Genomic DNA, 25115 nt, shown 5'->3' with positions numbered 1-25115 from the left:
ACTCTCAAGATCTGTGGCTATACTGTAATATTTCAAGAGCTTGTTTTCTTCACATCACTGAATCGTCCTCTGCAAACCCTAAATATATGCACCCTTAAAATGTCCATTGCTTCTCGTAGTTTGTGGCCTGATTTAGAGATTCCAATACCTGCCTGTTAGGCAATGGTATAGTAGCAGTCCAGTCCAGGGATTCTGCTCTCAATGGGTGAAATAGGAGAGAACAACTTGTCAGTTTAAATATATGTACAACAGACTTTTTCCCCCCTTCTAGAAAATATTTCTTCAATTTCTTAAAGCATGGTGTGTCAGTTAAGCTGTGTTAAAAATAACCCCTAGTCAGATGCTTCATGTGGGAGTTTCTTAAAACTGCTGAGCTAATAAGTTCACACCCCACTTCCTGTATGCCTACCTTTCCATTTGATGCCATTCAACAGTGTAGGTAGTAGTTTTCAAAACTTTGCTTTGACTTTGAGGTGTATTCCTAGAGCAATAAGGATTTGTGCCTGGACAAGTTCTATATCCTTATCTCCTTGTTCACCAGGCTTGAGTCAAGGTAACACTGTCTGCAACCTTGATTGGGTTTGAGGGTGGATGACTACATACAAACTGTAGCTGACCAAGGCATGCTAGATCACAGGCTCTAATTTAGAGAGTCAAAAATAAAACCTGAGTGACTCCAGGTATGAGAGATTTCTATAAACTTGCTTCAAATCCACAGCATTTTATTACTTTTGTTTTCTTACCTTTGTCTTGGCCATCACCTGACTGTGTCTATCCTTTTAGTCATAACTTCACCCCTGCCATAAGAGTGCAAAACTCCAACTTTCACCAGTTTCTCACAAAATCTACTGTTATGCAAGCATTTCATGAATTTGTATCTTTACATAGATATTCAGCAACACACGGGTGGGATCACATTTTAAATCATGGGGCCCTCCATTATCCATCACCATTTCTTTGTCTTTTGATCTGCTCCTTCCTATCCCAGATGAGGAACAAGCAAATTCTTTTTCATCTGTAGAAAAGGCTGTGGAATGATTCTGCTCATACTCAGGCCCCTCGAGATTTCCCTTTGTATTTGAAAAGAGCTTGTGCATTAATTTATGCTGAACAAACACATTGTACTTCTGGAAAGATATTACAAGGAGAAAAAGTTATCTTTTTCACTAGATATAATTATGTTTATGCCAAATAACATATGGTAGATATGAGTGATGTATAGGCTTTAGGAACACAGAGGAATAGATGACTGATTCTCATGTGGAAAGTTGGGTTGAAGAAATAAAAGTGAGATCGGAAATCCAGGACATGGGCACAGTAGGTGTGAAGGCATTGGTGATTATGATGTATTTAAAGAAATATGAACAGAGTGGTACTGAAACAAAGCATAGGAGAAAGAGAAGAGGATTGATGTGAAATGCTAAAAAGGTAGACTGTCATACCTAGGAAGAGTCACTCTGCTTTTGTATGTATAAATATCTTCAGGGATCTTCTGGAAAAGTTGGATAGACTGCAGAACTGAGTCATTATCTTCAAAGCTTTTATCGCCTTAAAATTTCTGCTTCAAGTGGCAAGTGTGAATTTAAAATTTTGTAGAACAAAGTAACTAAGCAACAAGATGGAACATGTTAAGTCAAGAAATAGTGGCGTTTGGTTTAATATTTCATAACAGCATATATTGTGCTTAAGACTATATGGAACATACAAAAGTAACAGAATTTCGTATTCTGAAAATTTACTCTGTGTGTATGTAGCCTTAATAAATCAGTAAGAGTTTGCCCAAGCGTTACTTGACAGCCAGAAAGAATAATTTCCCTTTCTTTCATAAGCTCAAACGCAAAACTTAAATTATATTGGATCTAACTGCAGTGAAAAAGTGCTTCTATTTTGATATATTTTACTTTGAAAATTTGGAAATTTTGTGAGGTTAAAAAGAATGATGGATATTGAAGGTGCGTTGACCAGGAGTAGGAGAGGAGGGCTTCTTCCTTCCTTCCTCCCTCTCCCCAGCTATTCCTTCCTTCTACCCTTTCCTTCCTTCAACAAGTATTTATTGAGTGGCTGCTATGTGCCAGGGACTGTGCTAGGTGCTGGGAGACAAAATGGCAGTTATAATACTATGTGATAAATATTCTGAAAAAAGAGTTTTCTAGAAGTATATAGGAGGAGTCTCAACCCAGACTTGAGGGATGAGAAAAACATTCCAATTCTTTTAACTTCTGTTAATTTTAAGTGGAAATGTGAAGAATGAGAGATGGCAAAGAGGGTTGAAGAAGAAATTTTGAATATTTAAAGGATTATTTACAGTTAGTTGACTTTTTAAAAATAAATTTATTTATTTTATTTATTAATTTTTGGCTGCATTGGGTCTTCGTTGCTGCGCGCGGGCTTTCTCTAGATGCGGTGAGCGGGGCCTACTCTTCGTTGCAGTGCACGGGCTTCTGATTGCGGTGGCTTCTCTTGTTGCGGAACAGAGGCTCTAGGCGCACGGGCTTCAGTAGTTGTGGCACGTGGACTCAGTAGTTGCGGCTCGTGGGCTCAGTAGCTGTGGCTCATGGGCTCTAGAGCACAGGCTCAGTAGCTGTGACACACGGGCTTAGTTGTTCTGCAGCATGTGGATCTTCCTGGACCAGGGCTCGAACCCATGTCCCCTGCATTGGCAGGCAGATATTTAACCACTGAGCCAGGAGGGAAGCGCAGTTGACTTTTAAATAAGTAATAAATTTATAAAACAAAACATAAGCCTTTAAATTCAATTTATAAATTTTGAAAGAGTTTAGAGGAATATGTTAAAATATCAATAATCATATTGACTTGTGCTTACTAATTTGAATAAACTCAAATTGAACACACCAAGCCCCCCTTAAGTAATCAGTCTCATTTATTACTTCAGTGAATCGAATTTCCTTAAATGTAATGGAAAAAATAAAACATGATACAAAAAGCAACTCAGAGAGGTGGGTTACAATTTTATATAAAGGAGTTATACAAGGCTTTTCTGATGAAGTGACATTTGAGCAGTGACCTGAAGAAAGTGAGAAAGAAAATCTTAAAGATATCTGTGGAGAAAGCATTCCAGGAAAAGGGAACACCATGTGCAAAGACAAGCTGTTCATGTATGTGCAAAGGCATGCTTTTGGAAGGTTAAAGATGCACATTGTAACCTATCCAGTAAACACTAAAAATATGACAAAGAAGCATAGTTAAAGTGTCAATAGAGGACATAAATGGAATATTAAAAGATACTTGATTTAGTACATCGTACTGTACCGCCCCCCCCCCAATAAAAAGGCTTGGAAGGAGGAGCAAAGGAACAAGAAATACAGGACGTGGAAAACACCAAGATCATAGGCTTAAATATAGACCTCTCAATCATTACATGAAATATACATAGCTTAAAAAACCTGATTAAAAAGACGCAGATTATTAGGCAGGATTAAAAAAAGCAAGAATGATCTACATGTTGCTTATAAGAATTACTTTAAAAACAGAGGCACACAGGCACTGGCTGTAAGTTAAAGGACAGAAATATATACATTTCCTGCAAACACTAAGCAGAAGAAAGCTGATGTGACTGTGTTAATATCAGATAAAAGTGTCAAATAATCAAGAATCTACATTAATTTTAAGTGTGTCTGAATCTAACATAAAAATTTCTAAAGGTTTTTTAGCCAAAAATTGTCAAAACTAAAAAGAAAATGGGCAAATCTACAATATTATTTGGGGATTTTAAAGACCCCGCTTTCAGAAATTGATAGTATGAGTTCATATAGTTACATAGAAGAGTTGATTAAGACTGTCAACCAAATTAACCTAATGATATTTTCAGAACACTACAAAAATAAATAAATAAAACAAGCCTACAAATGGGATATGCATTCTTTTCAAATGATTATGGAATTTTCATGAAAATAGATCATATTCAGGGCCATGTGAAAAAACCCAATAAATTTCAAAGAATGAAAATAATACAAAGTGAACTCTTGAACATAAATGTAATAAACTAGAAATCAATATCAATAAAAATTGATAAATTTCACAAAGTATTTCATAATTAAACACAACACTTCCAAATAACTCATGCATCAAAAAATAAACCACAAGATAAAGATAAATTTAGACCTATTATGAACTGAATGATAAAATGCACACACACACGAGCACACAGACACACAGACATACATACACACACACACCCCATATCAAAATTAGTGGGATGCAACTAAAACAATCCATTAAAGGAAATGTGTAGCTTTAAATGCTTATTTTATGAAAGAAAAAAGGTATGAAATGAATGATCTGGTTTCCTACCTTCAGAAGACACTAAAAAGAAGAAAGCAAACAAAAGGAAATAAAAGAGTTAAAGATCAATGCAATTGAAAATTAACAAATAATAGAGAAAATCACAAAGTCAGTTAATTCATTGAAAATATTAATAAAATTGATAAACCTACTAACAAGACTGATCAAGAAAAAAAGAAAAAAACCCTCAAAAAACAAATCACTACATTCAGGAAAAAAAAAGGGACATCACTAGAGATGTTAAAGGAAATAGGAAGATATAATGAAGAGCTTCCTAACATTAAATATAACAATTTATAGGAAATTGATATTCTTTTAAAGACACAACTTACTATAACTTTTACAATGAGAAGTGGGATTTTTAAATTGTCGTATATGTGTTAAAGAAATAGAATTTCCCACAAAGAAAACTCCAGGTCCAAATGGCTTCACTAATAAATTCTATTAAATACTTAAGGAAAAAAATCATACCTGTATTACTGAAACTCTTCACAAAGTAGATAAGGACAATCACCCTCCAGTTCATTTTATGAGGCCAGCATAATCTTGATACCAAAATAAGACAAGGATATTACAAAAAAATTGCAAGAAAATAACGCACAGGATAATATCTCTCATGAGTATAAATGCAAAAATCCTTAAAGTATTACCAGTAGATAATAGGAATAATACATTATGACCAAATAGGTTTTATGCTAGGAATTCAAGATGGGTTCACATATGAAAATCAATCAGTATAATTCACCAGAGTAACAGATTATGAGAGAAAAGTTACATGATCATTTCAATAGAGCAGGAAAAGTATTTGCTAAATTCAGTGACAATTGAATTTGTGATTTAAAAAAAATCCCAGCAATAAGCCAGGAATGGAAGAAAATTTAATCAACCTGATAAAGAACACCTATGAAAACTTTATAGCTAGTATCAAATTTAATTGTCAGCTAAGGGTTGAGAGTCTTCCTCCTCTCCCCCCACCATCTAATTAGTCCAGCAACTTTTTCTGAAAAGACTTTCTGTCCACTCACTGAATTACTTTGGTACTTTGGTTGACAGTTCTTTGATTATACTTGCGGGAATATTTCTAGACTCTCATTTTGTATTTTGATCTATTTGTGCTTTCACTAATACCACACCCTCTGATTACAAAGCTTTATAGTAAGTCATGAAGTAAAGCATTCAAATTAATCCCTTTTCTCTTAGATCAAGGACAAAAAAAAAACCTGCTCTCATTTTTTTTTCAGCATTGTACTAAAGATTCCAGAAATTTAATAAGGAAAGATAAAGAACTAAAAGAAATTAAAAAATGAAATAAAGTTTGGAAAAGATGAAATAAAGCTATCATTATTCATAGACAACCCAATCGTACATAAAATATCCAAAGGAACTTATAGTATCTGTCCTATGAACTAATAAGGGAATTTTGTAAGATTTCACCAAATGAAGTCAATATACAAAAATCAGTTGTTTTCTTTAAATTTTCAAAGTATAATTGAGAAATAAAAATTTTAAATATTCCCTTTGAAGTAACATACAGTGTTTAGAAATAAATCTAAGACAGATACTTTAGATGTGTACACTGAAAACTACCAAACATTTGAGAGATTAAAACTCTATGGGAAATACATAGCAAGTTCATGGATTGGATGAAGCAATACTGTTAAGGTATCAGTTCTCCACAAATTGGTGTAAAGATTCAATGAAAATCCAATAAAACTGCAATGGTTTTTTTTTCCCTTTGTTTTGATAAAAAATTATAAGGGACTTCCCTGGTGGTCCAGTGGTTAAGACTCTGCACTTCCAATGCAGGGGGTATGGGTTTGATCCCTGGTCAGGGAACTAAGATCCCACATGCTGTGAAGCATGGCCAAAAAAAAAAAAAAGATACTATATATAAAATAGATAATAATGAGAACCTACAGGGAACTCTACTCAATGCTCTGTAGTGACTTAAATGGGAAGCAAGTCCAAAAAAGAGGGGATATATGTATATGTATAGCTGATTCATTTTGCTGTACAGTAGAAACTAACACAACATTGTAAAGCAACTATACTCCAATACAAATTAATAAAAAATTGTAAGCACATTCTGAAATCTAAGTTGCAAGGAAAAGAACCTAAAGTGACAAAAATAAGTTGAAAGAAAAGAACAAATTTGAATGTTTTATTTTTACTTCAAGACTTACTATTAAGCAGTGTAATCAAGAGGGTGTGGTATTAGTGAAAGCACAGATAAATAGATCAAAATACAAAATGAGGGTCCAGAAATATTCCCGCAAGTATGATCAAATAACTGTGACCAAAGTATCAACAATCAATTGGTGAAGGGACAGAAAGTCTTTTCAGAAAAAGTTGCTGGACTAATTGGATGGGGGGAGAGGAGGAAGAATCCCAACCCTTGACTCACATCATGCAAAAAAATTGACTTGAGTTAAATAATAAATCAAAAATGTTAAAGTTAAAACAGTAATGCTTCCAGAAGAAAGCTTAGCACACAGAAAGCACAAACCATAAAAGAAAGGAAAAAAGAGATAATTTTGATGTCATAAAAATTAAAAATTTGTGTTCAGTCTGAGCAATAAAATACATAACAACAGTATTGTATTATAACCCAAAGAGTTAAATATATATTCATGAGTTCATACTAATATAAATAAATTACCAGATTAATAAAAAATGGAGGAGAAATGACAACTTCTCCTATGCAAGGATTACAATTCATAAATGAAGAGGAATGAAGAAAACAGAATATCCCCATTAGAACATCACAGTAATGACTGCCACAGTCAAGTTCCACCAATGGGTGCTAAAACTAGTGGGCAAAATTTTAAGCAGAGACAACATTTCTGGGTACTCTCAAAGTATCTCCCCCCAAATATTTATAAATTTCAGAGCAAAAAGTACTAACTTTTCAATGGAGAATCTTGGTAGACACTTCTTTAAGTTAAGTGATTAATGTTAATATCATTAGTAATACATATCAACATTATGTGCCCCTTGAAAAGGTCACATCACCCTGTGGTATCCTTCTTAGTAACACATAACCTCAATTTCGTTATGAGAAACTCAAATTGAACGAAATCCTACAAAATATGAGACCAGTTTACTTCAAAATGCCCAGGTTGTGAAAGATGAGAATAGACTGTCACACACTGAAGGAGACTTAGGAGATATGACAACTGAGTGCAGTGTGGGATACTGGAACAGAAAAGGACATGGATGGAGAAACTGGTGAAATATGAATATATTTTGTACCTTAGTTTTATGTTATTATATCAAATTTGATTTCTTAGTTTTGATTACTGCTATATGGCTATGTAAATGTTAACATAGGGGAAATTGGGTGAAGGGTATATGGGAACTCTCTGGACTATTTTTTCCACTCTTTGTAAGTCTAAAGTTATCTTAAAAGAAAATTTTAAACAAAACAATGACCAAAACCAAAAGCTAATTTCCAAGTCAGGAGTTACACCCCTGAAATCAAATTACATTGATAGTTGTGTACTCAGCTGTGTTGAGTTTAGATAATCTTTATAATATTTAAAAATTCTAAAATATATTTTACTGCTTTAAGAACGAAAGTTGCCTCAATTTCAGAAACTCAGTTCAGCACATTATCTTTCCACCCACTCTGTACTGATTTTTGAGAGCTGTTGAGACAGCACTCTTGGTAGTCCTAACAGAGTACATCAGAAAGCTCACAATGCTAAATCAGAGTAGAAAAGAAGAACGTAAATTAAGTGAAATTAATAAAGCAAACTGAATAACAGTGAATGTAGCCCATAGGTAAACTTCCTTCTGGACTGAAAACAAAAGCAACTTCATAAACATTTTTAACAGTACCCTTGAGTAAACTGTACTTAATTCACAAGGTTTCATCTTCACAAATGTTATTTAAAGAAGAACCATGTTTATTCATTTTCATGTTTCCTCTGTCATTCTCAGTAGTGTCAACTAATGGTTAAATATGTCCATTATCTTTTTGTTGTAGCGGCTCTTCAACCAGGGAAGTAAATATACTGCACCGAAATTAGAGATAAATTTTTACCTCATGTTACAAAGCCGTAAACTGCTTGTTTATTTAGTGATTTTCACTGATGATACATATGCTGTTCTATTGAGTGTTGATTGCAGTGCTTCCCTTATCATCAATTGCATGCAATAATATTGATACTTTGTGTTTAGAGGTGTTTTCTCTTGAAGAACTCAGTTCTTCTTGAAGAGAGACCTACCCTGGCTCTATGGACCAAGTATGCTATGTTAACTTCCTAAGGCCACTGGATGACAATTTAAAGAACTGCAAACTTAATGGCAAATGTAACGCTAAGAGGTATATCCTGCAATTCTTCAAAAAGTTTTCTGAGGTCCTGTTTCTGGTGATCAGGGTTGGAATACCTCTTATGTTTGTTTCATGACATTCAAGTCTGGTTTTTGTAACACTGCAAAGTGAAAGGGCAGATATATCAATACCTAAAGGAGCATAGAAGGTAGATTCCTTTCCCAGGTTATTTTCTTACTACTTACTAACTTTAAAATTAGGAAATTTACTAAGCCTACTCTTAGCTTTATTTTACTTAACTATTTTTTAAAAAGTAATTTATAAAGGCTTATCTAAGTGTTCCATAAGGATATTACAGGGATCTAGGATGGGGTAGTTTTGTAAACTACCAAGAAAAATTCAAATGCATTCAAATGCAGGGTATTATTACTTATATATTATGACTTATAACAACTGGAATTCGATTTTCAGAATTGGAATTACTTATAACAATTAGAATTCAATCTTCAGGCACCTGGTATCCAAACGTTTACTCACATATTTAAAAAAAATCCTAAGTTACACTCTGGTGACTATGATTTACTCTTCCATACAATTCTTTTTTAAAATTTTTCACATTTTAATGCAATACAGATATTGATCCAAAGGAACAAGGCTAAAATAATAGAATTTCATGTAGGATAAGGCATCTCCTAGAGATGGGATACAGTATATTTTTCTCCATGTCTCTGAACCAAGTTTAATTTATAACATTAACAATTGTCAAATATCTTGGGGGAAGAGTTGCAAGTACCTAAATGTGCTAGGGTTATTTCAAATTAAATTGGCCTTGATACATTTTTAAGGCACTTTGTGATGATTGGAAAACACTGAGTTGGCACAAAACAATGGCTGAGAAGCAACTTAGGAGTTTGGGAGATGAGATCTCTTATGTAATTTATACTTACAATACGTCTGTGAGCATAATGGGGTTATAAATTCCTCATATTACATGTGGAACAACTGGGGCCAGAAAAGTTGAGTAACTTGTTCAAAGTGACAGAGAACCCAGTGGAGGTGCTACAAGACCAGGCACTGATGCTTTGAACACTGTTTCTCCAGAAGGAGGATAAAAGGGGTGATGGGGCAGACCCTGTTCGAACCAGAGAAACTCTGTTTTGTTTGGTTCTGTTTTCTCCATTTTTTTATTTGAAGGTTCCCAGTGAGATTTTGTCTGAGAAAAGTAAAATAGTTCAAATGCAAACATTTATCAAACCAGTTGATTAGACTGCGTGCACATTGTTCCCAGTCATACCGTTGCCTCCCTTTATATCCATCTACAGTGACTCAATTAAAAAAAAATAGAATAGGTCGATAGCATTAGGGAAGTTAGTTTAAAGCAGTAGCTTTCAATATTTTTTAACTGCAACCCATAAAAAGAAATGCTGTAAAATCAAGATAAAAATACCAACACATAGCAGAAGCAAAAGCACTAAAAAGCAAAGACTATGAATTCTGGTATTTTTATTCTTTCCTATTGAGTTAAAAGTTAGCTTTATGATCTAGTTTGGAAAATAGAAATATAAAGAAGGATCATTTAAAATATTCTTTTCAACTTCAATCACATTTATTTCATTAATTAAGATGTTACAGCAAAAGAGTAAAATATTCTAGATTTAAAACTGATAGATGATACCATCTAATAATGAAATTTTAAATCAAAGGGGACTTCATCACCATTTCAAGAATTAATCTTTAGTATGAATTATTTGAATCACCAATGGTTTCCCCACTGCACTAGAAGTTGTCTTATGTTTAAGTTTTCAAAATTGACTTTAGTAGCAACAATATTGGTAACATGAATCAGGTTAGGGTAAATGACATTTGGGGTAGGAATCATTTTTCTGTGCAGTCTTAACCATTGTATTCCAAAAAGTATCAAGAACACAGGAAGCTTAGAGATAAATAAATAAATAAATAAAGATCATTATGATTAACTTTTTGAAGACCCTGCTGAGACTTCCAGGATGGTTGTTAAATGGCACATTAAGAGTTGTTGGTGACCATTTCCCATGTTTCCCCTGCCTCTTTCTTGCCTCTTTCATTCAGTTTTCTCAAGTTTTCTCTTGTATCCTTTCCTCTATTTCCTTCTTTTCCTTTTTTTACTTTCTTCTGACTGTGCCTTAGGCTTAGGCAAAATTGCAACTTTATCTGCTTTTAAAAGGCAAATGAGTCTAAAATGCTGAAGATACCCTGAGGGGTCAACAATCGAATCTCAGAGAGAAGGCTGTAAATTGTTTAATTTTAATTAGAAAATGATGTTCCTTTTTCATGCCTTTATTGTAGCGCTTACCAGTTATCACTTCTTGCCTTGCATTATAAATAATTGGTTGTCTGTTTTTGTCCTCTCCTGATATATTCACTCAATATGTAAATGAATAATGAGCAGAAATTCAACTTAGAAATATTTATACTTGTTACCAGATATTTTTGGAGTCAGCAGAGGTACAATGTACATATGTTATGCAGTTTAGTTAAATCAACAAAACCAAAGGTGGCAAATACTTGGAAAGCTATTTACCATTCTTAGAAGAATGGTAACTGGCTTGCCATTCTACTGGGCTCCAGGCAAAAATCCTTAAACACAGATCTCCTTTCAACTGAGCTGGGGCTGGACCTTAGCATCCCCCCTAATGTGGCATTTTAGAAGTTGTGATTAGTTCATTAGACTTGGCATTCTAAATATAACATGACTGCCATCCCTCTCTCAACTGAGATAAATTCAGATATTAAATATTACTTTTTCTGTAGCTCTGGTTTACATTGAGGAAATTGCCAAAGACACTGGTAAGTGAATTGCAGCCAAAGCTGGAGGTGGCATCTGTTGGCTCTCTTTTTCTTTCCCTCCTATTATTAACTAGATTTTGCTTTATTCCTTTTGTCTTTATTAATGATCAAAATATAAGAAGCCCTTTTCTGAAAGTGTTATCTTAGGGAGTCTATCACCTCTGATTCAAATGCAACCTTTCCTTCAAAGCCTTATCTGAAGCTCAATTGCTATTAATTTGCCATCATCTGTCCTCATGTCCCAGATGGTTGTTGATTTCCCAGCATCAGAGAAATCAGCATCCAAAGACTGTGAGAGGAGAAAAATCACAAAATGATATTCCATGCTCATGCCTGAACCCCTCTTCCAGGAAGAGGAGTGAGACCCCACAATAGGCTTAAACCAATCAGCAGATTCACTCTCTCCAATTATTGTTGGAAGCTGGTCCCTGAAAATCATGGCCATTTGGAGGATACTGAACAAAATGGGGGTTAGTTAGAAGGAAAAAGAGAGGGAAATTGGATAAGCAGTGGACAATGTCTGCTACGTGGCACTGATGTGACCATCAAATTTTTGATGGTGTGTAATCAATTGTTGAAATACATTTCAAGACCACCATATCCTCAGTCCTAGATCTTGCCATCCCTCATGGAAAGCAAAAAAACTTGATAATCTCTTAGGCTCAGTTTGACCATATACAGAATCTATTAATTTTCAGTGAGCATTTTTGTGGCTTAATAACCTATTGATAGGGACCTGCACATGAATTTTATTATGTTCGTGTTTGATGGTGTTGATGTGAGAATCATTTTCTGTAATATAGGAAATTTATAGGGACTCTTTTACTGAGAGTTAGGCCCTGGTCTAAATAGCCTTTATTTTTTTCAGATGAGAAAAGTTTTGAAGGTGAAATATAGAGTTAATCATTATAGGAGTTCTAGATACAGAACTGATAATATTACATCAAATATAATAGAAAAATCCATTACATATCTACAATAATATCTTCAGTGATGCAAGTAAGTGATGCATCTAATATTTGTAAAGACTAATGGCAGCATATTTAAACTTTAAGTAATATATCCACACATCTATATCTACTTAAATTGTGTACAATCTATATTAAGTTCTATTTAGCACTTTTTACTCTGTTGTCATTGCAGTCTGGCGTCTTGGCATATTTTAATCTACTTTTGGGTACCTTCAGGAAATTGCTTTGGAGTGTGGTTATATGCCTATAGAACCCCATTACAATGATTTGCAAATAATGTTACCACCACTATTGCATTCTCCACTTGGAAAAGTATCTTAACTAGGAAATCTCTTTTAAGGCAAGCAATAAACAATTTCATTAGAAATAGGGTTTTTGTTTTTGTTTCTGTACATTTCACAGTTATTACCAGTTTTTTTCTGTCATCTTTGTAAATTTGCAAGAAACTGGGTGATCAGTTGTCTTCAGTTATTTTGTGTCCTGTACAATATGACTGTGTCTTTCTAAGCATCAAAACCTGACCCATCATGGGACACTGCATGGATAGCCTTACTGTAATAGTCTTCTGTCTATCCTTTAAACATAAGCTTAGAAGGTCAAGTGAATTACCTGTCGCATATCCTTATAAACTTCCTATGGCCTCCATATGAGGCTGGACCTGAGGGCTGCTGGGTAGAATGACTTGAGAAAAAGCCATTTTGGGGCTTCCCTGGTGGCACAGTGGTTGAGAATCTGCCTGCTAATGCAGGGGACACGGGTTCGAGCCCTGGTCTGGGAGGATCCCACATGCCGCAGAGCAACTAGGTCCGTGAGCCACAACTACTGAGCCTGCGCGTTTGGAGCCTGTGCTCCGCAGCAAGAGAGGCCGCGATAGTGAGAGGCCCGCGCACCGCGATGAAGAGTGGCCCCCGCTTGCCACAACTAGAGAAAGCCCTCGCACAGAAATGAAGACACAACACAGCAAAAAAATAAATACATTAATTAATAAACTCCTACCCCCAACATCTAAAAAAAAAAAAAAGAAAAAGCCATTTTGGACTTTAAGAACTAAAAGGAGGGGGAGAATCTGCATCACTTGAGACTGGATGACTAGATGCACTTCCGTCTGTGATGAGTTTGTTGTGGGAGTGAGAGTTTGAGGGGAAATAGCCTGCTCTTTCTTCTCTTATATTCCACATGGAACCATCCATGTCCGCACCTCCCAGGAAACATGAAAATATCTCCAGCTAGTGGAATAGCAGCCTCTTTCCTACTGTCTTTGACTTTTCATTCAGCTGCTTTTGAAATGACTCTTTAAAAAGTGAAAGATTAAAGGAAAGCAGGCTGTCAAGTACCTGAAAGAAACCAGCTTTTGGAGCTAAGCTTATAAACAAGGGCTCAGGCTTCAATAGAAGAAGGAAGGATAAAAGGGCCAAGGAATTCCTCTGTCCTCTGTACTCAGAGGATGTAGCTTCCTTGTCAGAGGAACAAATGAATAGAATGAACCTCTCTTGGCCTCACAGTGTGTAGCGAGAGTGTTGAGAAGGAGGAAGATGAACTTTCAGACATCTGTGAAGGGCAGAACATTTTCTCCAATATGATTGGTTTAGACTGTGTGAAGCCACCATTCTCATGGGCCATCCTGCATGCCGTGGCAAGGGCAAGGCTATAGGAGGAAAGGGGAAGTCACATGTTTGGGATTTTCCTGCAATTGTTCCTGGGTTCCCAGTCATGCTAATTTTGGAGATAAGAAAGACACTTATTGATGGACCTGTGACAGTCATCTGTGACTGCCAGATGACGTCTTGCTTTCCCCTTTGTATCTGACACAGCTGTACTTCTGCCTTTGTTTTTCATTGTACCCTTCAGATTAACTCTGTATGTAGAATACATGGCTTTCTTCAGGAATCTAGCCCCTCCCAGCATTCAGCCCAAGGTTTCAATATCGCTTTGAACATGAATGAAGGACATCTTAGCATGATGAGAGAAGCTCTGTGAACAGTTACGGCTCCATTTTCTGAGGCTTCTGCTTCAGGAAGACTGTTTTACATCTCCACATAGTATTCTCATATAGTCAGTTCTAACCTTGGAGCATCTTCCTTAAATAAGTCTGAATTATTTTACTCTATGCATCTTCAGTATTTTATCTTGCTTCTCACAGATGGTTAGGCTCTACTTGAATATATTATTCATATGTTATGCTCCTCCTAGCAAAGATAGAAATTGTTGGGATACTATTCTTAAACCATTAAGAAAGACTTCTCTCATTCTGATAGTCATCCATTACTTTTATTATGACCACAATAGCAAAACACAATCTTGCCCCAAAGGGACATTATTATTTTACATTTATAACTTTGTAAATACCTGTCATATGAAATGCTGAAGGCGTCCTTTAATTATTGTTGTTTCTTTCTGAGAAGCAAGAAAGTGAGACCATATGATTGATTCCTGTGTCTGTGCCACATGACCATTTTAATTACATGAAAAATGGTTATAGTTTAAATTAGTGGGTACCTGGCATAATTCGGGCTTTGTAAGAATGAATATCCTCTGGCAATCCCACTGCCACAACAATTTACATTTCAATTACTCTTATGACTAATATTTCCAACTAAGAAGTACTAGAAAGGAACAACAACAAATTCTGAGAAGTAGCAATTTAAACTTTTTACTTCCATTATGACTATTTTTAAACTTAAGAAGCCAACCTACAGGATGGTTAGGGACACTCCTTGAAGGTACTTCTTTCTCTCTCTGAGCAAGGCCTTCTGAAGAGATGTTATTTATGAATAAGTAAGAGAACAAAGAGGATCAGGCCACAATAGGCTAATGACAGAAAGCGGACTTCTAAGTACAGGAATGATGGCTGCCCTAAAATAGTAAAAAGAAGTTAAATACTAAGGGAGGAAATGAGGCCCCATAGATAACAGACTCTGTGTTTGCAAATTCTCTTAAAATATCTTCTTAAGTAAATGGCAATGCTCATATGGCCCACAACTATGAGATATTTTGGGTATGGAATTAAAAGATACAAACTACTATGTTTAGAATAGATAAGCAACAAGGATATATTACACAGCACAGGGAATTATAACCATTATCTTATAATAACTCTCAATGGAGTACAATCTGTAAAAGTACTGAATCACTGTGCTGTAGATCTAAAACTAATATAATATTGTAAATCAACTATACTTCAATTAAAAAAATACTTTGCTAGTGTGGGGGAGTTTCCATGAATGATTTATTGAGACTCGATCTATATGTCAAATATTTTACTTCTAACTAGTACTCTTAAATGATTTGGCATGTTGAGTAGAAACCAAAATATTTTTTAAGAAGCAGGTTGAATGTCATTTCAATAAATTCTCCATTGTCTTTAACGTATCAGTTCAGAGCATCAATTACGAACATCAATCATGACCATTATAAATTGCTCCAAATGTTTCTTGTGTTAACATGGATTTTTCAGAAAGTTTTAGTGGTAGCATTTGCCTAATGCCAGTCCCAGCCACATGACATGGCTTGAAAATATGTAGGAGAGTTTAGGTGGAATGGAAGAAAAAGCAGCTGTTTGTTCATTTTTGAACCAGTATCTTAGGAGCTGGTGAGAGCTGACGGAGGTGGCAGGAGGGACAGGTTCCTGGTGCTAAATGTTTAAGTTCATGTCTCTCTCTAGGAGAGCAGGTGCACAAAGGAAAGTACTAACTTATCTGCTCTTGCTTCATTGATTTTTCAGTGAATAGACCATGAACTATTCCCACTTCATTCATAACATCTATGTCACAGTCACCTCACCTGTCATAAAGACACAAAAGTGAATGAAGTAAATGTTCTTTTTTTTTTTTTTTTTTTTTTTAATGAGTAGAGCTTGTCAGTTGCTGCCTGACTGTCAAACTGTGAGTTGAAACTCTGGGAAGTTTTGGGTTCTTTGAGTTCTGACTAGCTTATGTATTTGTTCAGCTGCTGGAGATTGCTTTGTTACCAAATAAGTGCATTAATTTTAGATATTAAAAAATAAAAATAACCAACCTCTGGGAATAGATCAGTATATTTATAAAGCTTTCTTCCTTTAGCCACAGGCATTTCCTTGAAAGTGAACTATATGACTGTTTTTATTTATTAAGCAATATTTACATTTTATTTTCTCTTCCTGTTGTCTACAAACATAATTCCACATAGCTTCAATATAATTTGCCATTCTTTTCATATTAAATTTAAATTTTATGATTCATAGTTATGTTTTTTAACATTGTATTCACAAGGTTTCATTGAGTTGGTCAATTTTTTTTTTACATTTTTATTGGAGTATAATTGCTTTACAATGGTGTGTTAGTTTCTGCTTTATAACAAAGTGAATCAGTTATACTTATACATATATCCCCATATCTCTTCCCTCTTGCGTCTCCCTCCTTCCCACCCTCCCTGTCCCACCCTTCTAGCTGGTCACAAAGCACCGAGCTGATCTCCCTGTGCAAATGAAGCAACTGACAAAGGACTAATCTCCAAAATTTACAAGCAGCTCATGCAGCTCAATATTCAAAAAACAAACAACCCAATCCCAAAATGGGCAGAAGACCTAAATAGACATTCCTCCAAAGAAGATATACAGATTGCCAACAAACACATGAACGAATGCTCAACATCATTAATTATTGAGAAATGCAAATCAAAACTACAATGCGATATCATCTCACACCAGTCAGAATGGCCATCACCAAAAAATCTACAAACAAGAAATGCTGGAGAGGGTGTGGAGAAAAGGGAACCCTCATACACTGTTGGTGGGAATGTAAATTGATACAGCTACTATGGAGAACAGTATGGAGGTTCCTTAAAAAACTAAAAATAGAACTACCATACAACCCAGCAATCCCACTACTGGGCGTACACCCTGAGAAAACCATAATTCAAAAAGAGTCATGTACCAAAATGTTCATTGCAGCTCTATTTACAATAGCCAGGACATGGAAGCAACCTAAGTGTCCATCAACAGATGAATGGATAAAGACGATGTGGCACATATATACAATGGAATATTACTCAGCCATAAAAAGAAATGAAATTGAGTTATTTGTAGTGAGGTGGATGGACCTAGCTTCTGTCATACAGAGTGAAGTAAGTCAGAAAGAAAAAAACAAATACCATATGCTAACACATATATATGGAATCTAAAAACCAAACCAAAAAATGGTCAGGAAGAACCTAGGGGCAAGATGGGAATAAAGACGCAGACCTACTATATGACTGTTTTTAAATGTAGGCTTTTTGTGGGGTGGTTTTTAGCCTTGAAGATGACACTCCGTATTGATCATATTGTATTATAGTAATTATTACAGGGAAGTGGGGATGACCAATTATGCAGGCCCAAGCCTTGGTTACATTCTTCAACTGATCATAAGAGGCTATCAATTCTACCCCCATTTTAGCTTACTGTCAAATAAAAGTATACTAAATTTGTAATACAGAATATGGTAATCCACATATTTTTCAGAGTACAACCCAGATTTTTTGCTGCCAGATATTTATGAGAAGATTGGTTGTGAGAAAATTGTCCTGAAGAATGATTACTGAAGGACTGATTGTGAAAGGTTGTCTGGAGAATATAGTATATATGTGTGGTGTTAGAATAGTGTTTCTCACACTAGGTTTCCTGAGTCACAGTGTTCCTCAAGAGTTAATAAGGTGTTCAGAAACTTTAAGGAGAAAACAGTTGCTGCTGTACCTCCTTTGAATTTCAATCTTGACTAATTTAGGATATTAAAGCATTGTGGTTTTGGAGCACAATATTTTGGCTTTCATTGAGTTGTAATTTGGTGATAACCATTGTCTTTCATTGAGGGATCTTCTGGAACAGACCTTTGAAAATCATTGCTAAGTGTACTTCAGGAATGTTGTTGAGAACCTGATTTATTATAATCACACTTTCCCTTTAGCAGGACCCATGAGAAGAAGTTCCCTCAGGTCTCACTGTTAAGTGCAGTTGTTGTTTTTTCTTCAAAGAAAGATGTATTTTTATTCATTGTTAAGTATTTTAAATGCAAGAACTACAAGAACTATAAACTGAGGATTCAAATATGCTTTTACTTCACACTGAGTACCAGCAAGCGCAGAGTCAAATTTGCCACTGATCTCTATAAAACCTTCTAGACCTTTTGGTATATCTTTAATATACTTCAAGCTTCATTTTCTTTTTCCTAAATTTATTTTACCGTTTCCCAATCTTCTTCAAAAATTTAAGCTAGTTTTATTGCATATATCTGTGTAGAATGATTTGTATCTTTTTGGAATGGGATGGAGATATAAATACTTTATGATTTTATGCTTATTGTTACCAACTCTACTTGATTCTAAGCTTTCCCATGACAACTTCACATCATAATCACGTTATTTCTGTGTCAGATAATCACATTCTCTTGCTTATAATACATAGTGTATTCATTTGTTTACCTGTTATGTTTGAGTCACCATTATAGGTACTAGAGAAACAGTACTACATTGAGTGTGTCCTAAGGGAAGTGAAAAGTGGAGTTGCCATTTACTGAGATGAGGAAGACTGCAGGAGCAGGAGTTTGGGGTGGGGATGGGAAATTACAGGAGCAGTTTTGGATAAGTTAAGTCTGAGATGAACACATTTGCAATTATATTTTCCTAAGAGCTCTTTTGGTCCCACTTATAAGCAATGAGTCACATCTAAGAAGCAGTGGTGTATTGTAGATTTAGGCCATTACTCAATGATCTTTTCCCTCTTCCTTTGATGGACAGTCAGGCAGCATCTATCTTGTCAGGGCACATCAAATACATCATATCCTCTGAATCCAGGTCTCAGATCCTTGATTCCTAAAGAAGACAAATGAATTTGCAGTAGTGGTGGCGTGGGCCCTCCCCTGGCGACAACCCCTTCATTGTCAGAATTCAGGAAGATCTGCAGATTCCAGCTAAAACCACTATACCATCATTGGCAGAGATGAGCAAAGAACTCCAGAACGCAGCATGCTTTGCTTTCACCTTTTCTGAACACATTTACAGTCCCCTCCCCCACCACTTTTTTGAACCTCAGGGCAGGACTAAAATGGGGCCAGTGAAGCACTGACCTCAAGGGTCAAAATTAAGGAGACCCCAGAAAATCTCAGTAATCAAGATAAACACTATTTGAATATAATATTTTTAAAAAATCAAACTTAATGTAAAAATCCATGGATTAATAAAGTGCCATGCCTAGCCATATTGGAGTCTGAGGCAAAAGGAAAAATCAATCAACATTAATATTGTTTTTATTTAAAATTCTGATCATTTGTTCATCATAATTTTTTTTTTTTTTTTTTTTTTTTTTGTGGTATGCAGGCCTCTCACTGCTGTGGCCTCTCCCGTTGTGGAGCACAGGCTCCAGACGCGCAGGCTCAGCGGCCATGGCTCACGGGCCCAGCCGCTCCGCGGCATGTGGGATCTTCCCGGACCGGGGCACGAACCCGTGTCCCCTGCATCGGCAGGCGGACTCTCAACCACTGCGCCACCAGGGAATCCCCATCATAATTTTTTTTTATTTGGCACACCCTTGAATTTTGCCCCCAAAAGTCAGTGCCTTACTCTCCCCTGACTGTAGCCCCAGTTTATATCAGTTACCCCAGGAATACTAGGTCTCATCCTCTGGGTGTCAACCTTATATGATTTTCCTTTGTCTCACTCCATTCAACTTTTCCTTTACTATTACCCTGCCTTCTGGAACTCATGGCTATTTAAGAGCTTATAAGAGTTATATTAAGAGCTTATATCTCTCATACTTTCAAGATGTTCTCTGAATGCTTCTTTAACCTTTTGCCCTGATTCTCCTATTTCCATTGTTGTGCTCTCAAGTGGTAGATGTTTTCTTTCCCACATTCCTTATAACACTGAGATGTGGTAGAAGTCTTTGCTCATTATAACTTGAGATGGGATAGAAGTCTTTGCTCACTATAACTGCTTCTAGACACTTCCACCTTCTTTCTCCCTATAATCACTAAGGTTTGAATATCATGTGATCAAAACATACCACAAACTACCCTTTCCTTTGCAGTTATCTGTGGACCCCAACATCAATTCCTGGAAGATTTTATTTCCTTGCCAACTGTGAAATTCCTTGGTGATTTCAATATCCACTTAGATTATTATTCTAGTAAACTGTCCTCAAACTTCTTTGCCCACATCCCCTCCAATGATCTTGTTCTTCACCCTTCCACAGTCATTCAGTCCTGGGGCCATACCCTAGATGACATCATCTTCATTATAAAAAGTAGCATCTTTGTAGTCTTAATTTCAAGCATCACACTTTCCAAGCAGCTCTTCCTATCTTTCCATCTCACCTTTTCTAATACCCCCAATTCAACATTCTTTAAGCTTATTGGCATAATCTGTAGATCCTTCCAGTTTTTTGCCCTCCCTCACCACCCTCTTATGTCTATAGATGCTTCTTTATCCAAGTTAGATTCTGCCATTGGGCATTAAATCTCTCCTTTACATACATCCTCACTTCCTTACCCATCTCACTTTTCCATAGTTGCCTGACAAAATTCCAGACCTGGTTAAATACCTCTTTCCACCTACATTGTTTCTGCACCTACACAGCAAATGTAGTTGGAGCAACATACAAAACCAGACTTTCAGGTCTCACTTTAAATTCATGATGTCTGGGCTTCCCTGGTGGCGCAGTTGTTGAGAGTCCGCCTGCCGATGCAGGTAACACGGGTTCGTGCCCCGGTCCGGGAAGATCCCACATGCCGCGGAGCGGCTGTGCCCGTGAGCCATGGCCGCTAAGCCTGAGCGTCCGGAGCCTGTTGCTCCACAACGGGAGAGGCCACAACAATGAGAGGCCAGTGTACCGCAAAAAAAACAAAACAAACAAACAAAAAAATTCGTGATGTCTAATCTTGAATGGACTCTCAGTGCTGCGGAGTCATTCTCCTCTACTGCCCTAGTTCATTCACTCTCACTCTGCTAGGCCAATTTTTCCTACTTTTTCCCTCTTTTCCAAACTTCCAGTTTTCTTTTTTGTTTTTTTTTTTGCAGTATGCGGGCCTCTCACTGTTGCGGCCTCTCCCGTTGCGGAGCACAGGCTCCGGACACGCAGGCTCAGCGGCCATGGCTCACGGGCCCAGCCGCTCCGCGGCATGTGGGATCTTCCCAGACCGGGGCACGAACCCGTGTCCCCTGCATCGGCAGGCGGACTCTCAACCACTGCGCCACCAGGGAAGCACCAAACTTCCAGTTTTCTATCCTCATTCTTAACTGATTACTTTGCTTTAATTCGCTGAGAAAATAATGCAAATTGCAAGACAATGTGTATAGACTCTCACCACCACATCTACCTATTTACCTACATTTGCACCTATATATTATGATTTCCATTCCCCATGGATAAACTGACCATGTTCCTAGTAAAGGTGAACTATCCACTTGTGCATCTGAACTGCTTTCCTCTCACCTGCTCAAACTACCAGTGTAGACATTTTCTTCCTACTCGCCTGATTCCCCTTTCTATTAGATCATACTAAACAGTTTATAAATATGTACAGTTTCTCCCATCTTTAAACAAGAAAAGTAAACACCAAAAACTTTCCTAGTCTCCTCATTTTCTCTAGTCTCTTATAATTTCATTGTCACCTTTTAGAAACTAATAGCTGAAATCAGTGTCTATGCCTGCTGTCTCTGATTATGTTCACCTTCTCTCTTGAAAACTTCTCATTTAGGTTTTGCTTCCATCCACTACTCTATCAAAACTGTTCTTTTCAAAGCACCAAATTTTAATCCTTTGTAAACCCAATAATCCGTTCTAAGTCTTGATCTTTCTTGACCTATCAGCTGCAGTTGACTCAGTTGTCAACCTTCCTCCTTGAAATACCTTCTACACCAGCTTCCTAGAACACCACTCTTCTGGTTTTACTCCTAAGTCACTGCCACCGCTTTGCTTATTCTTATTTATCTCCTGAAACTTTAAATATTAGAGTACCCCTGGTACAATCCTCAGAACTCTACTTACATTTCTCACACATTCTCTTGGTTAATATCATCCAGTTTCATGATTTTAATTACCATTTTTATACAGTAGAATCCCAAAATTTATCTTTAGCCCAGACATCTTTAGCCTATTTGAATATATAAAAAGCATCTGAAACTTAAATTCTCTATCAAGCCCCCTTCCCGCCTCACCCATAATGGAATCATTTCAGTCCTCTCCATCTTAGTAAATGTTGACTTTACCCTCCAGTTTCTCAGGCCAAAAAACTTTGGAGTCACACATTTGACTTCTTCTTTCTCTTCATGCCACATACAATCCATTAGCAAATCCTACCTTAAAATATATTACAAATCTGAGGACTCTTCACCATTTCAATTGCTTTGATGTTGGCCTAAGTCAATTCTCTCCTCCCTGGATAGCCTCCTTAAGTAATATTCCTGTTTCCTCCCTTTCCCTCCTACACTCTAACTCAACACAGCAGCCAAAATGATGCCTTGAAATATAATATCAGGTGATATCATATCTCTGCTCTACACACTCCTTGGCTTCTGTCCCCCTCAGAGTAGATCCAACTTACTTAAAATGACATACAGCAGCTTACATGATTTGTTCTCCCATAACTTCCCTGGCCTCACCTTCTGCTATTCTCCCTCTTGCTCATTCATCCAGATACTCTGTTGTCCTTTATATCTGTTGAACATGCCAGTGATGCTCCCATCGTCTCAAGTCCTTTGCGCTTGTTTTACCCTGTGCTTTGAGGGTTCTTCTCCAAGGTATTGCATGGCTTGTTTTCTCATCTCCTTCAAGTATTGTTTTCTTAAGTGATACTTTCCCTAAGTACCTTTTAAAAAATTGTTTTGACCCAGACTTCCCTATTCCCTTTTCTTGCTTTAATTTTCTTAAAACCTGTCATCACAATTTGACAATTATATTTTAAAATGTTTATTTATTTTTTATTCTCTTCTTCCCCCTTTCTCCCTAAACACTAACACTAGACAAGAAGATCTGAGGGCAGGGATATGGGTCTATTTTTTTCCCTGCTAAAATCCAACATTATGAATAATGCTTAGCAATATATTCAACAAGCCTTTTTTCAACACTTTGGTGAATGTGTGTGTATACATATGTGTGTGTGTGTATATATATATATATATATATATATATATATATATATGTCTATATCTATATCTATATCTCCACATACTGTTTCTTTAAGACCAACACATTAGTTTTCCTTTATTCATTGGTCAAATTCCCAGTTCATGGCACCGAAACAGGAGATGGAAGGAAAGGCACATCTTTCTGCTGTCACCAGTCTGGCGAGAAAGAAGCCTGAGCAGTATATTATACAATTTAGAGATATCAGCTTATTTTCCTGTGTCACATACCCATAGCTACAGTCCTTTTATTATTTGTTCTAAATACTAATACTTTAAAACTGAAGACATTTATGTACATGCAGTCACCTACATTAGGTTTTCTAAATGGTGACAGACCAAGAGTGACAAAGTCAAATGCCTTGAAAGTTCAGTGAAGAGGCATACATTTGTGAAGAAGAGCAACTGGAAAAATAGGGAATGCTTTCCCCATCTGAAGTGGATACCTGGTACTCAGATTCAGTCAATAATTGCTATATATTCATTTGAAATCAATAACACCAGATCTTCAGGTTTTCAAAAAAAATGTTGGAAATACATATTTCTATCTAAAATACCCCCATGTTTAAAACCTGGCAATAAATTAAAAATTTGAAAAATACTGGTGCCCACCAAGGGTCTCTGCAAGTTGGATTTTGTTCCTGGGCCTCCCGTCTGCATTTTTTGCCTTTTGGTCTTGTGTGCCCTGCTGGCTAGGCTCAACCACTTCTAGTAATTAAGGCCTGCTGATAGGATGTGGGCAGAAAGCCCCTTTCCTTCTTCCCTAGGGCTTATAGTATTTCCATATTGTGAGCAAATGCATCCAAATTCTGTGACAGGAGTTTCATTCTAGGTTGTTAAGATACCTCCAAGAATTGTAAAGCATGTCCTCTCTGGATAAAGTTAGAGTTTCCAGTTTTAGATAAGACTTTACAGTTTATTGTACTTTATAAAGTTGTCCCATTACCATATGCTTTCTTCTCATCAATATAATTCTAGGTCATTCATTCACTTGTTTCTTCAAAAAATATTTAGTGAGGGTCTGCTACCTGCCACACAACATACTGGATGCTGTGTAGATGCTCAATGACAAATACTATTTGATAAGACAGACAGTCAATATTGATTCTCTTCTTTCATAGTAACAGCATCAGTTTAATTTGAGATGGTAATATCTAGCCAATGATGACACTTCCCCTGATGCTTGCATATTGTTGTGGACATGTGACTAAGCTCTGTCTAATGAGATTGTTATGGGTTGAATTATTTCCCCTAAAAAGATATATTGAATTCCTAAACCCTAGTACCTCAGAATGTGACCTTATTTGGAAATAGTGTTGTTGCATATGTAATAAGTTAAGATGAGCTTATACTGGAGTAGGTAGGGACCTCAACCCAATGATTGATATCCTCATAAGAAGAGAAGACACACAGACAAAGGGAAGAAAATAACATGGGAAAACACAAAAAGAGAACACCATGTGACACCAGAGATAGCAATTAAAGTGAATCGCAGCTGTAAACAAAAGAACATAAAGGATTGATGGCCACACCAGAAGCTAGAGAGGGGCAAGGAAGAATTCTCCCCAGGATCTCAGAAGGAGCATGGCCCTACTAATACCTTGATTTCA

This window comes from Leucopleurus acutus (genome assembly GCF_964270905.1).
Source record: "Leucopleurus acutus genome assembly, chromosome: 12".
Classification (NCBI taxonomy): Eukaryota; Metazoa; Chordata; class Mammalia; order Artiodactyla; family Delphinidae; genus Leucopleurus; species Leucopleurus acutus.
Note: the sequence above shows the minus strand (reverse complement) of the source record.